The 13,687-nt window shown below is 43.9% G+C and overlaps 1 long non-coding RNA gene across 1 annotated transcript; it reads left to right on the top strand.

Moving 5' to 3' along the window:
• The first annotated feature begins 9,019 nt into the window (after nucleotides 1–9,019).
• Nucleotides 9,020–10,181, top strand: LOC112886857. Its single transcript, XR_003227446.1, has 2 exons — nucleotides 9,020–9,105; nucleotides 9,196–10,181. It is a non-coding gene; the product is annotated as an uncharacterized LOC112886857 (long non-coding RNA).
• Nucleotides 10,182–13,687: the final 3,506 nt, after the last annotated feature.

Raw genomic sequence — 13,687 nt, 5'->3', positions numbered from 1 at the left:
GGTAGTACTGCAGGACGTACTTGTGGCCTGCCACCATGCATAATTGCTTCTGGGCTCTCATATTGCGTGTTTCCATGAATATGGGTAGATGATAGTTTGAATTTGATCAGTATTCTCATCCTGTCCTTCTAGTTTGAATTTCATTCTAAGCCTTTCCTTTCCTAAAAAATTATATATTTGTGTGCGATCATTTATCCTCTACTAGCATAGATGTAGTAAAACATAGATGGTTATAGATTTTTAATAGACATCATCTAATGGAGGTTACTATTGGGAGCATTATATATATAAATGGAGGCTGTTTGGTAAGGCATTATATACTTTCGACATATGTGATACTACCACCTCGCTCATAGATGGCAAAATAAATAACTACCATACACATCTAACCTAAGTGCAGTGGCTTATTGTATCGGAGGTCGCCATGTTGGTTGTTCAAGTACAAATGTTGCCTGCAAGACCTATTCTATGGGAATGAGATGCATGGGGAACACAACTTGAGCATCAGATCCTTCCGTACCCCTATATGGTTAAGAGCGATTACTGGCAAGAACTTAACAATGTCATGGTGGCCGCTGGTCTTATGCCAACAGCTAGTGATGCCACAAGCGGATGCAGCCGGTGCTACCATGGTTTGTGCAATATGTTATACAAGGCTCATGCCCGCGCCAATGCTCCAGCTGAGATTCAGCTACAACGAGCTAATATGTGCTACAACGGATGAAAAGACAGTGCCACAGTTCCACGGGCTCTACCAGTTCGGCAACAGATGCAGACCCTACCAGTTGGGATCTCACAAATTGTGGTTGGAGACCACGCAAATTAACAGTCATGCATCTTCGGACCACGCAAGGCTTGCTTGGTTGTTACTAAAAATCATGCCCGCGTCCTATGAATGTGCTTTGCCTAAGTGAATGATGAAACAATGCAATTATGGCTAGTTCACTTGATCCTTCTTGTGATAAGAGTGTTAGACTCTCTAGCTTGCAAGTAATGTGCTACGAGCAACCATACAATAAAGCGTGACATGTTGCTGAAAAATTTGTCACAAGGATAATAGCTTGTTAATGTTGGTCTGGCTGGTGGCCAGTGATCGATGCTCTACTGTAGTATCTAGACTTGTGGTCCAGACCACACACCTTTCTCATCTGCCAGGTAGCTAATTGATAGATGAGTAGTTGATACATGAATTTTACCATAGACAAAGTGTGGTTATATATAAGTAGTTTGGCTAGTGGCGATAAGCTTGCCGACTCACCAGATTTTCACGAGGAATGGACGGATGACAAGTTAAATCAAATATATGGTGCCATTTAGATGGTAAAACCAGATGCTTCGGGAGTGGGATGCACCGGGCAAGCAGGCTGAACTGCTAAGTGTGATGCCACATGGTTTCGTGCAGTTGTGCTGGCTTGGACAGCACCGGGAGAATCCACAAGTTCTAAGCCAGCCGCCAGCGTTCTTCGCAACAGACAACGTACCAAACACCAACGCTCTTTGTATTTTCCTGTTCTTGGAGCTGGGATCAGACTCGGTACATTTTGTTACTTTGTAAACTGTCCTGATGGTTGAAAGGTGTAGTATACAAATCAGCAATATATGCACGAAAAATGTGGATGCCAGTTTCCATATTTTCTTAAGCAAAACCCTAAGAATGGCATTCTTATTTTTACTAAGACTAATCTTTTATAATATGCAGCCTTAGTTATTTTACATTGATGGATTTGGCATGCAAAAACTTTACATGCTTACTGTTGAAAGATAACATGTGTAAACTAATGGAGACCATTTGTTCAATAAAACAAAAGGGGGAAAAGTCTATTTCACGGCTACAGAAAAACATTAATTTGTACTCTACAGGCGGTTATTAACGCCAGCCACTTGTACAATACACAGGGGCGGCCCCACCTGACCACCTCTGAAAATAGTAGTTCAAAATTAAAGGTGCTCAACATAAGTATCTATATCTCTGCAAATCTTTATATTAAGGTAGTCACTCGAGAGGACCGCATCTGAAATAAGGCCATTTTTAGACGTGGGTAGCATAAGCAGCAAGCCCTAACAACCCTGTTTTAAGGGAAAAAGCATAACTTTTCATATGAAGTTAATTGAAGAAAAACTTTATACCAAACTTTTAAAATTCAACAAGGTCTAAACACTTATAGTTGACAACATTTTCATTTGAGATCATTGCTGTGTTCCATAATCTTTGGCAGCATGTTGGGCATACATGCAGCCTGCCACCCTAATTGCTTGTGGGCTCCCGAATCACGTTGTTCCACCACAAATATACCGGTGAAAATTGAAGCCGGTACTAAAGATTGCATTAACTGGTTCCAATTCTTACCAGTATATTTGTGGTGGGTGGATGAGGGGATTTCTAGTAGTAACGCCTTCTTCTATGAATAATGTTGCCTACTCTAAACTGCAAGTGGTTCAACTATGCATCACTAATATAATACATGTAGAAAAAATTTAAATGGTTAATAGGGTAGCAATATTGTTGGATATAGTCTTGCTAGTGGCCGGTGGTGAAGCAGCACTACCGTCACAATGCGGTAACATCAATTACATGGAGCATGGAAGCTAGGTCGAGAAGGGCAACCACCATTTGAATCATTGGTAGTTGTAACCCTGCAGTTGTTCGCGCGCTAAGAATGAATGCTGGTTGCAGACTACGTGCTTGATGAAAAATGTAGTCATTTTTATTTGATACTGTTCCATGATGTAATAAGCACCAAATGTTATATGCATTGAATGATGGAAAAGGCTGGAACTATGTCCTTTATCATAAAAACAATTACCTTTGGTGTCAGATTTCAATGCCGGCCTGTCCGGATACCCTACAGTCACAGTGGCAACCACGCAAGCCCCCTTCATCAGCAGAATCTGACATGCATGTATCCAGCAGCTTACAGTTATCGATGTGCTCATTCCAGTGCAGGCTTCATTGGACATTTTTGTGGAATAGTATGAGCACTGCTCTCTGATCATTTGTAAATTCAGTGGTTTGACTAGACATCACTGAAGAGACTCTCATTCAATTCACTTGAATTGTTGAATGTGAATTTTTTTTTGGGTTGTGTGCTGGTATATATGAAGTTTGTTTTACGAACTACTTTAGACAATTAGACGGTCCGACATCTTAATAGCTAGCATACTATAGTTGTAGTACTGCATGAACTATATACATGCTAAACCTGGTGAGCACTAGCACTCACTCCTTATACTTATAGCTTTGCAATTATATGATCATAAGAAGTGTTGGGATGACATCAGTGGCGTCAAATCCGCGTCATTGTGCAAACAATGCTATTACCTTCGCTCAGCAAACCTCCAGCCACGGCCTGTGTCGTGGTCGTGTGAAATGATCCTCTTTGTGGGAATCAGGTACAAGGGGATTATAAGACGAACACAAAGACAGCATGCATGCCGATAACGTCCAAATTAGTATGGGGAATCTAGCCACGCTTGTTTCAGCTGGAATGGAGTGGCTTCCTGCTTGGACGAAACATGGCTGACGAAAAAAGGTGGTACCGTGTTTCAATTGGAACACACAAAGTTTAACCAACTGGACATTAGAAACATATAGTAATGTATCTCCAGCACGCGCAAGGTTCCCCCAGTTGTGTCGAGCAATCATGCACATTTTCCCTGTGAATGCATTTTTCCATGTTTGATAATGATGAAAGATATAGCTAATTTGCGTGTGTACTAATAATGATACCAGCTCCTTGTATGGTACACCACCAAACCAAACTGATGGTTCGTGTATTGGACACATTCAGTTGGTTATTTTGTTATGAAACATCACAGAATGAAGAAGATTGTCGGCCCCTTGCAAAGCCTGCCTTGTTGTGTCTAAAAAAATAATTCACACGTTGCTGCAAATGGTGAAAATTATGTCACATTTATTTGCATGCGCTTTTTAAATATTGTCAACAATTTTTGGATATTTTGGCCTGCATCATACTATCATGCAAGTTCTATACAGCCGAGCAACGGTTAACCACGCATCAGTATGTGCAGCAAAAAGTATTAAAAGCAGGTCAATAGCATAGTTTCCTACTATCATAAATATAATATGTCAATCTAAGTAGGTTTCTGTACGATGTTAAACTTTATTAACTTTGATCATAAGTATCCAAAATTTCATATAGATTGAAAAAAAAGATAAAATCACTTGATTTTTTTTGAGAAACAATGTATCGCTCTTTTTATTTAATCTATTTACTTTTATATACTTCTTGTCAAATTTTTTTAAAAAAATCTGGCTTAGGATCAGGGGCGAAGGTAAGTAGTAATTAGGGGGTGCCCATGCACCCACGTAATTTTGCAAAAACAGTGATTAGATCCAATTTTTCACCATATATGCATCCCCACAGCTCAACTCCATGCACCCACAAGGCTACTACATCCCCCTTTAATTTGCTCTAGCTTCGTCACTGCTTAGGATGACCCTAGACGGACTTATATATGTCACTCCTCGAAAATTTTTGTGACAGATGGTCTTTTTGATGGCCTATGAAGCCTTAATCATAGCTTATGTAAATGAATTTCAAGCCCACCTATTATAAATGGAGTGAGTATGTAGTTTGGCACATGGCAAGCTCAAAAGCTTGTCGAATTCTTGCCCGGAACACGAGATGCTCACGCAGAGCTAATAAGTATATTTATGTTGAAGCGCTTGCAAGGCATGTCGTTTTGGCTGGGAATGAGATGCACGGGGAAAGCAAGCTTAACTGCATAGGACAACACAACTGGGTCTAGTGCTTTTATTTGTTTTGGCTTGGACAGCCCATGTAACATCCTTGGCTGGCAGGAGATACCCACCTGATGTTATAATCTCAGCAACTACATCATGCAAATGGAGAGCATTTGGCATGGGCCTTTTTGTTCCTGGAACATATGGGAAGATTATTGAGACCGGAGGAAGTCGGTGACGAATGGATGGGGGATGGATGGGAATGAGCCATGGGGAGGAAACAAGCAATAAGCATCCAAAATTAAAACTCTTGCAAGCCTGTGGGGGAACAGGGTGAGGGAATTATTGCGCTGTGAGGAGAAATCCATGCTGCGGGATGAGAAAATGGTTCAACAGCAGCCTCTTTGATGGTGGGGCCAACATGAATCATGGATCACTACTCTATGGTGGGTGACAATTTTCCAGAAGCATTAACTAAATAATGATTGTAATGTCAGTTATTGCACAGCACCTCAACCTTTGGCCTTTACCATCCAATAATATGTTCTTACCGAGCCTCGAGTCATGTAGATTGTACATATATGTGCTACAACTGAAGCACTAGCTGCCTCAGTAATTACTTAGTTAGCCCACCAATAACTAGATTCTTCACCTAAAGCTTTGCATAAGAAATTGTAATAGTTCTCAGCGTTTGGCTACTGGCTCGTGAGAGCATTGCCTACTACTTGGTTAGATCGCTATATGATCTTGTGGAACTGATCGATGATAAGGTAGAAATGGCGGTAGCATCAGGGCATGTTGTGCTGCCTAGGAATGGTATGCATTGGAAAATGTGAGCTGAACAATGAACCCCTCTGGTCCAGGTTCAGTGACATGGCATTGGCCTGGCAACACCAGTCGCCAGTGATGGCAGGTGGCATCCGAAGGTAGCAGTTTCTCCCAGCTGTTGTACGTGCTCAAACAGGCACGGAAGAGGTAAAATGGGGTTGGAGAAGAACTACGTCAAGCGGCCAGGAGCTGGCACGACGCGAATGCACGCCGCGGTCCACCCTCGCGACACACTGCGACGCGCACGACGCGCAGCTCCACAGCGCTCGCGCCCATAGACTAGGAATTAGTTATATTAGTAGGCGATCTCGCCATCTTCAAACCTCTTTTGTAGATGTATAAATGTGTCTCCAAGAGATGAATACAGGCACGGTTGATCCAATCTCCTCTCTACACATGGCACTGCCAAGCCGTCCAGTTCGTGCTCTTGCAGACAAAGTCAATTTGTGTGGCCAAATGCCAGTCCTGATAGCTACTGTGCGTTGGAGCCTCTTAGCAGTATTTAAGCCCCATCAATCCGGCCTAATGCGATAAGAGCAGACCTCACTCCTTAGTCCTCACATCTAGCTGATCGAGCCATTCGAAACTGCTTTCGATCATTCGTTCTGGCTAGTTGCATGAAAATGCAGATGATAAAGAGGGGTTGATAAGCAGTATGAAACTGAGAAAGCTGCACGGCATAACCTGTAGCATGGGGATTTGAGTGGGATGCATCGGGAATGCAAGTTCAACTAGTCGATCAAGTGTTTTTGGGTTCAATGCATTCGCTTTAGCTGACATTGCAAGTGATGCTAGGCAGCGCTGCCAGCCACTGTTCCCTCAAGGTGTTCAGGACGACCTTTCCTAAGCCCATGGCACTTCAGGGATCGAACCCACTGGGCTCACAGAGCAAAGTCGACCAGCTGTTGGTCCACATCAAAGTTTTGCAATCCTTCGACATCGGCTGGACCAGACCAGTATTGGCATCTTGCTCCACCATGTATGCACTGGCAGGTGCCTAGAAATCTTCAGTGCTTCGTGTGTGCAATGAACTCTCACTTAAGAAAGAATGAAGACAGCACAGTTGACTCTGGTCAGCTAACAGTAAACTTCAGAAAGAGGGTCACCAACTTTTGCCGGCTCCAATTGAATCCGTGTCCAGGCGTCTATGCATTGTCCTGCAGCTGTGGTTGAATCTCAACCGCGTGAAAAAGAGGCTGCAGCGCTACAGACTGGCCTCACGACCAGAGCTGCACAGCTTTCTGCTCGAACACAGCATCGATACTCCAAAAGCCCACACATTTGGCTGGATAAAAAAACCTCGTGCCTCACTATCTCGCTCGGCTCGGCTTGTTAGTGGCTCGGCTCGTTGAAAAATATTATCGAGCCAAGCTAAGATTTTAGCTCAGGTATTTTATCGAGCCAGCTCCAGCTAGCTCGTGAGCCAATCGAGCCCAAGCTACGGCCCAAAATGGTAGCCGGCCCAGCCCAATCAGCTCGCCATCCCACCCGGCCGGTCTCCTCTCCCATGGTCCCTCCCGATTCCCCATCTCCCACTCTCCTGGCGTCGCTCATCCCTGACCACCAGCACCGGCACCGGCACCGGCACCGCCGCCCGCATTCGGCCTTCCGCCCCTCCGCCCCACCACCCCGGTTCTCCGTGGCTCCATCTTTCCACTTCCCGGCCACCCAAGCAGGCAGGCAGGCTGGCGGCAGCCCGCGCCATGGCCCCTCGCGGCCGCGCCGTGCCTCCTTGCTACGCCCCTGTGCGCCTGTTATCGCCATAATCTGACCGGGCCAGAAGTGGGCCATGGAGCGAGATGGGCCTAGAAGATAATTATAATAAGCTTGTGAATCGGACCTTGTGCGGATGATTGGGGCCGGAAAGGCCGTGTAAATTTAGATATAGGCAGTTAAGAGTCGTATCGTGTTTGGTTAGGGTTAGTTAAGAAGGACGAGTCTACGGACTATAAATATGTACCATGAATAAACAAGAAGGAGGATCATTCATCAACAACTCTCGGCGCATCGCCTCCCCTGTTCTAGGGTTTTCATCGGGTAAGTGCCATGCGGCTCCGATCACGCTCTGCGTGATCCGGGTAGCATCACTCTTGCTCGTTCGTTTTATGTCTTGCTCGTTCTGGAGCTTTGTAGATGGCGAGTAGCACTAGTTATCTTAGCGCGCATAGAGCAACGTTATTCTCTTTGTATCCCGATCATGCTTTGTCCGTTGCTCACGTGTGCTTAGTAATCGTCGTGTTCGATCATGGATGTGATGGTTGCATCTTGCTTCATCTTTGTCAGTAGATCCGATCTGTTATAGCTAGTTTCTATTTATTAGAGATTTAGTTCAATATGTGCGTAATTAGGCCTTGCAAACGAGTTGAAAGTTTCGGCAGTATGTTTCGTATCGGGTCGTAGCTTGAATAAAGGTTATTCTAGGAATCGGCTCTTCGGCTAGTTTTAGGATCTTTGTTTAGGTTGTTCGTTCCGATGCTTTTGCGTATTTGTTTGGCTCAATCACGTGTAGGATATTCCGATCGCACAATGAGGGCTTAGTTATCGTGGATTGGATCAGATCGATATTTATGAAACAAGATTTATTTTATTGTCAAGCATATATATATATATTGCCTATTTCAAAGATCAGTGTTGATGCAATCGGCTCTTCATAGCCGATACCGGGGAGGAGGTGATGAGCCGATCACGGCTCGGACTGACCTTTACACGTGTCTATGCGTACAGGAATTCGATACATCGTACCTTCCTGATCAGGTGCAGGATCAGGTGGCACGCCTAGCGACCTCAAGCCAGGGTGCGCGCCGGATTACTGGGCCGTTGACCGAGGGACCGAGGCCCACCAGCCGTCCCGGAAGCCTCCCAGCTCCTCGTCTTGCCTGTCACTGCTCGCCGGCGGGTTTTGACTGACAACAGCGCCGTCTCGGCCGGCCGGTCCCCAAGGTCTGCTCGGCGCCTACAGCCCCAGACCAGCTCCCCCGCGGTCATGGAAGAAGAGCTGGTTGCTGTTAGTTTCTCGAGCTGGCAGCCAGCTCGAGCTGATATCGAGCCAAGCCGAGCCAGCTCGTTATCTTAACGAGCCAGCTCGAGCTGAGGTGAGCCAAGCCAAGCTGGTTTGATATCCAGCCTTACCCACACATAAAAATCTTGACCTTCCGGTTTGTATAGTTTGATCTCAATCCTCTGTCCAACCCATGCATGCGCAGAAGCCTCTTCGAAGAATATGTGCAATGCTGACTGTATAGTTAATTTTGTCATACCATCAGTTCCATTCAGTTCTCTTAATTAATCATTGAGGTTTCTGAAAAAAAATATAATATATAAAACACTTCTCCCTCTACATGGCAATACAAGGTGTTCTCGTTATGTGAAGATAAACCTTTAGCTCTATTAGTGTATAGCTTTTGTGCTACAAAATTGGTTTTGTTATATTTTTATTTAAAAGCACTTATGGTTCAAAGTTAATCCTAATATCTGAGCTCTTGCTGCAGACTCACCAGCGTGCGGCTACGCAGAGACCTGATAGCGCGCAGTAGAGCTCACCTTACCGCCGCCCTCCCCAGGAGCATAACCAAGTGCAATGCTACTCCTGGCTACATTGACCAAATCCATCAAATGGTTCTGCATCATGTTTTATTGTTTCTTGAACTTTTGTCTTGGTATAGGGAACTGAATACTGATAAAGCTGGCGGAGCCTATCAATGCTGCTGCTGTGGAGAAGCTGAGTCCAGATGTCGCATCTGAGGCTGTGAAGGATTTTGGGAATCTGATAGAGAATGCTGCTGATACTGATGACATTGCCGCCGCCGCTGCACCTCTTATGACTGGTAGTCCAACTGCTGTTGAAGACTTTGATGGCGATGTTCTTGAGAGGACTCCAGCTGCTATGCAGAAGGTGATCAGGGCTTGGGTAGCCTGGCTCAGAATGCTGCTGGTGTAGATGATAATTTGACTGAAGATAAGACTATCGAGAAACCGTGAGTTCAGCTGATGTTGGAGAGATTGGTGGTGCTGCTACTATGGAGAGGATGACTCCTGATGTCTCATCCGAGATTGTCGAGGGCTTGGAGAGTTTGACGCAGAATGCTGCTGCTATTGATGATATCGTTTCTTCTGCAGATCTTGTGACTAAGGTTGACACAGTAAACAAGGATACCTTGCCACTATTGAGTAGTCACAGCATCCTTCTAAGAAAATCAAGAGGGAACAGCAGTAGATCGTGGTGGGGGAGACTTCTTCAAGAGAAAGAGGATTTTGGGGTATTGAAACGCCTTCAGTGCTGATTGATCTGTTCTTCAACTTGAGTGTCCTGACACCTGAAGACCAGTAGTATCTGTGTGTGTAGAAGCTTTGGTGGTTCAGTTTCCCCTAACTGCACCCACCGAAAGGGAACTGGCTAGAATGCAGCATACAATCAGAAAGGCATTGTGCGGTGGTTGAAAACTTGCTGAGACTTCCCATTCCTATACTACACGCTGCAACGTGATAGTTCATCTACGGCTGACATACCATGTATATATGGCAGTTGGGTAAGTTGGATAGGTCTAGTTGTCAAAACAGCAAACCTGCAAAATAAATTGTACTAATAAGGCATCCTGGCTAGCGTGGAGGAGGATACATACTCTTATATTGCAAAGTTCTAGTTGAGATATTAATGGTTTGCAAATAAATTTACCCTGAAGTGGGTAGTACTAATGACTTCCACAAACATCAGTTCGTGTGTTGGTCTGCAAGCTGGACGAACCACCCCAAAACTTGGTACTACTAATGAGTTATCACTGATTGACAATTAATATGAATGCACGTGTCTCCACTGCAGGAAAATTTAAGGGCTAGAATTGTTTGGCAGTGGTCAAGCTACGTACTTGCAATCTAATCGCTTCATTCCTCTCATCTGGATAGATGCTGAATATGTAAGGAAAATGGCCCTCTAGACCAATTATTTCTCATTTTGATATGATTGAGAGATAACATAGTCATTGGGACTAATGTTTTTATCAAGCGTAGCTCGTTGGTCTTATAGGTCATAAGGTTGATTTCTAATCATGCAATGATCCATTCCAAGCCATTAGTGGAGGAGCTTCTCACCCATGACGTTGAAACCATGATTCAAGGTACATAGGGCCAGGTACGCCGTGATCAGGTTTCTCATGCAGGTTCTTCATTGGTGGAACTTTAAGTCAAGAAGTCAGGCCAGCGGATTCATCCAGCAATTGCGGTCGGTCAGTACGCGGCATGCTTGCTGGACGATATGCTAGCTAGTTTCCATCAACACGTCCACCAAAGGCAATCTACTTTATTCATCCGTCCAGTCTCTCCCTCCCTCCCTCTCCTCTCTGTGTGTTCAGGACTGTGTGTGTTTGTCTCTCTGGATCTAGCTAATCGGTGGTTTCATTTACGTCGACTGAAAAAGTATATCGAGGCAATTATATTCCCGGTGCAATGCTTAATTTTGGTATTTCTAAGATGCCACGCCATCCAGCGTATCTTGAAACTATAGACCAAACAACCGCATGCCTCAAGGAAAGGCTTCATTTTTGTGTGTTTAGGCAAGTCATATATAGTCATGTTCAAATTATAATGTACAAATATATATGATCGAATTAATGTAGCCACACTCTTGCAATGAAACTAATCGCTTCGACGAAACTAGTCCCATAAATTCTGAGCAGGACACATTGAAATGATACTAGTTGCTTGCTTCAATATAGTGTCAAAAGTGGCCTAATAATATTGTGTCGAAAACTGTGTACCATAGACCCTATTTTGTATAGACGAAACACGTACTTTTACTCTATTTTCTCATCATTTTGTTGCCAAACTCGCCATATTTGTTGACATATGGCGCCTCAATTTATTAGAAATGAAATTCCGATACGCAAGCTTTTTATTGTCAAAAATGTGCACATGGTTATTCCTGAAAAAATGTGCTTGCCTTTTCCTTTCAAGTAATTAAATCATAATGTGAAAAGGCTGGTTTAGTATGGAGCTAGACTTTTGTTCTCAGTTATAACCAACAATTATTAGAAATCAAAACAAGCGTTTTGTTAATTCCAAACAATGTTGCCTTGCTAGGAATGGCATAGAATTGGTACGGCTTGTATTATCGCATGAACCCGTTTAAGTGTGGCTTTGCACGCATTTATTGCATTAGCAATGGCCAAAACTGGCAATACAAACAAAACTTAGCCTACAAACGAATCCAATGCATCGAAAGAAAGCTTGTTCATTCGCTCGCTTCCTAATCCAATGAGATCGAAGGCTTGTTCATCAGCTCATGTTGTGTGTGTCTCTGCCGCACACACAGCCAGCAGCTGGGCTGGAACTGCAGAAGCTTGCCCTCACGCGTGCGCGGTGATGGATCAAAAGGCAGGGTGTGACACCCGGTTTTAAAACAAAACCAAGTGCTAGCTATATATGTATATCAGGATCAAGTTTCATATATAAAGTGACATCATAAGTGAATAACAGTAACAGTATCATATAAAGAAAAATATAAATAAAGACAGGAGGCTGCGTACGCCTGGAACTCAGCATCATCTTCAACAGACTTCACGCCTTCTTCTTCTAAGCAGCGGTAAGCAAGAGTGAGTACACTTATGTTTGGTACTCAGCAAGGCCACAAGAAATAACAAGAATAAAGATTTAAATCCATCTTTAAGTTTATTAATCATATGAGGGTGTAGGCCGCTCTTGACTGTGAGCACGCTGATATATCAGTTTTAGACACTCTGCAGAGATTGTACACTTCCACCATAAGTCGCATAAAAGTTCGGAAGAACTTTGGACCCAACCATGTTGTGCTAGCTAGGCACAATAGCACACTTCCGAGGTGTGATTGCATAGGGACGCTACGAGATCTTTACAAAGATTCTCTAATAAGAAGTAGCCCGCTAAGATTTCCGGAGCAGTAGCAGAGCATAGACCTCGCTAAAGGCCATAGTGTCTTAGCAAAGCCCACTTCCCAAGAGGACCGGATTATACCCCATCTACCGCGCCCCTCTTGCCCTTTCGGTAAGACTGCATCAAACTAGTCTCTAATTAATTAGCCAAGACTAGAGTCATATGGTTCTCGTGGTTGTACTATTTTCCTAGGTGGTTCTCCACGTTGCAATTAATACAAGGTACTCTTGTAAATAAGCATAGATAGAAGGATGGTTAGGGTCACTTGCCTTTCTCCAACGAAAGTTACTCTTACTGCTCTTTATCTCTTGCTCTCTTGAAACTCTTGATCTTCAAGTTATCGAACATCACTCCTTCTGCTCGAAGCAATCATCGGGCATAACCAAACAAAGCAAACAACAATGACAACTAAGAACAGTATGCCAATCAAGAAAGGCTTTAAAAAAGAGCGCATTAAAGGATAGGGCTTGATTCTATGGAAAAGACCTAAGTTGGTATTAATCAAATTAACATTAACTATGAAAATCGGAGGTAAAGACCTAAGTAGATTTTAATTAGAAAAAGTAGATGAGAGAACTTTAATCAAATTAAATCTATATTTCATTCAAAAACAGGAACTAGGACACAACAACGCTACTAAACTATAATTTAATTAGAAGACTAACGCAAAAAGAACAGGTGAAAAGGGCTCTAAAACGTGAGATCTACTAAAGAAACAAGGTTGCAGGGACCTATACGTGATTAACCATAAACTTCAGGGGCTAGCTAAAAAGATATGCTAAAAAGATAGGGTTAAAACAAGGTTCCACGGACATAGATTGAAAGAAACTAAGGGCTAGAACCTAATTAAACCTAAAACACACGGGTTAGACTTGTGAAAACAAAGGGTTGGATGGCAGGTTCAAAAAATAGAAAAGCTCAGGGGCTAAAATAGAAATACAAGGATCTTTTTGTAAATAATTTAAACTAGAAAGGATTGAGGATCGATTTTGCAGAAATAGTGGGGCTCTTTTGCAAAAAGGTCAAAGTTGACCGGTGTGGGTTTGTTTGATTTGGGGGTTGGCTTGATCCGGTCCGTTGGATCGAGATCCGGCGGGTGCGAGCGAGCCAGGCAGCTCGGCGGCTCGGGCGGGCGGCTCGGCGGCGGCGCAGGCGAACGGCTGCAGGTCACCGGCGGAGAGTCGCTGGAGATGCTCGAAAATGAGCATCCGGCGTCGGTTCAACCACTGCCGGAGAAAGGCACATCAGTGCCGG

The sequence above is a fragment of the Panicum hallii genome, chromosome 3, assembly GCF_002211085.1.
Source record: "Panicum hallii strain FIL2 chromosome 3, PHallii_v3.1, whole genome shotgun sequence".
In the NCBI taxonomy this organism is placed as follows: Eukaryota; Viridiplantae; Streptophyta; class Magnoliopsida; order Poales; family Poaceae; genus Panicum; species Panicum hallii.
Note: the sequence above shows the minus strand (reverse complement) of the source record. Positions and strands in the feature narration are given on the sequence as shown.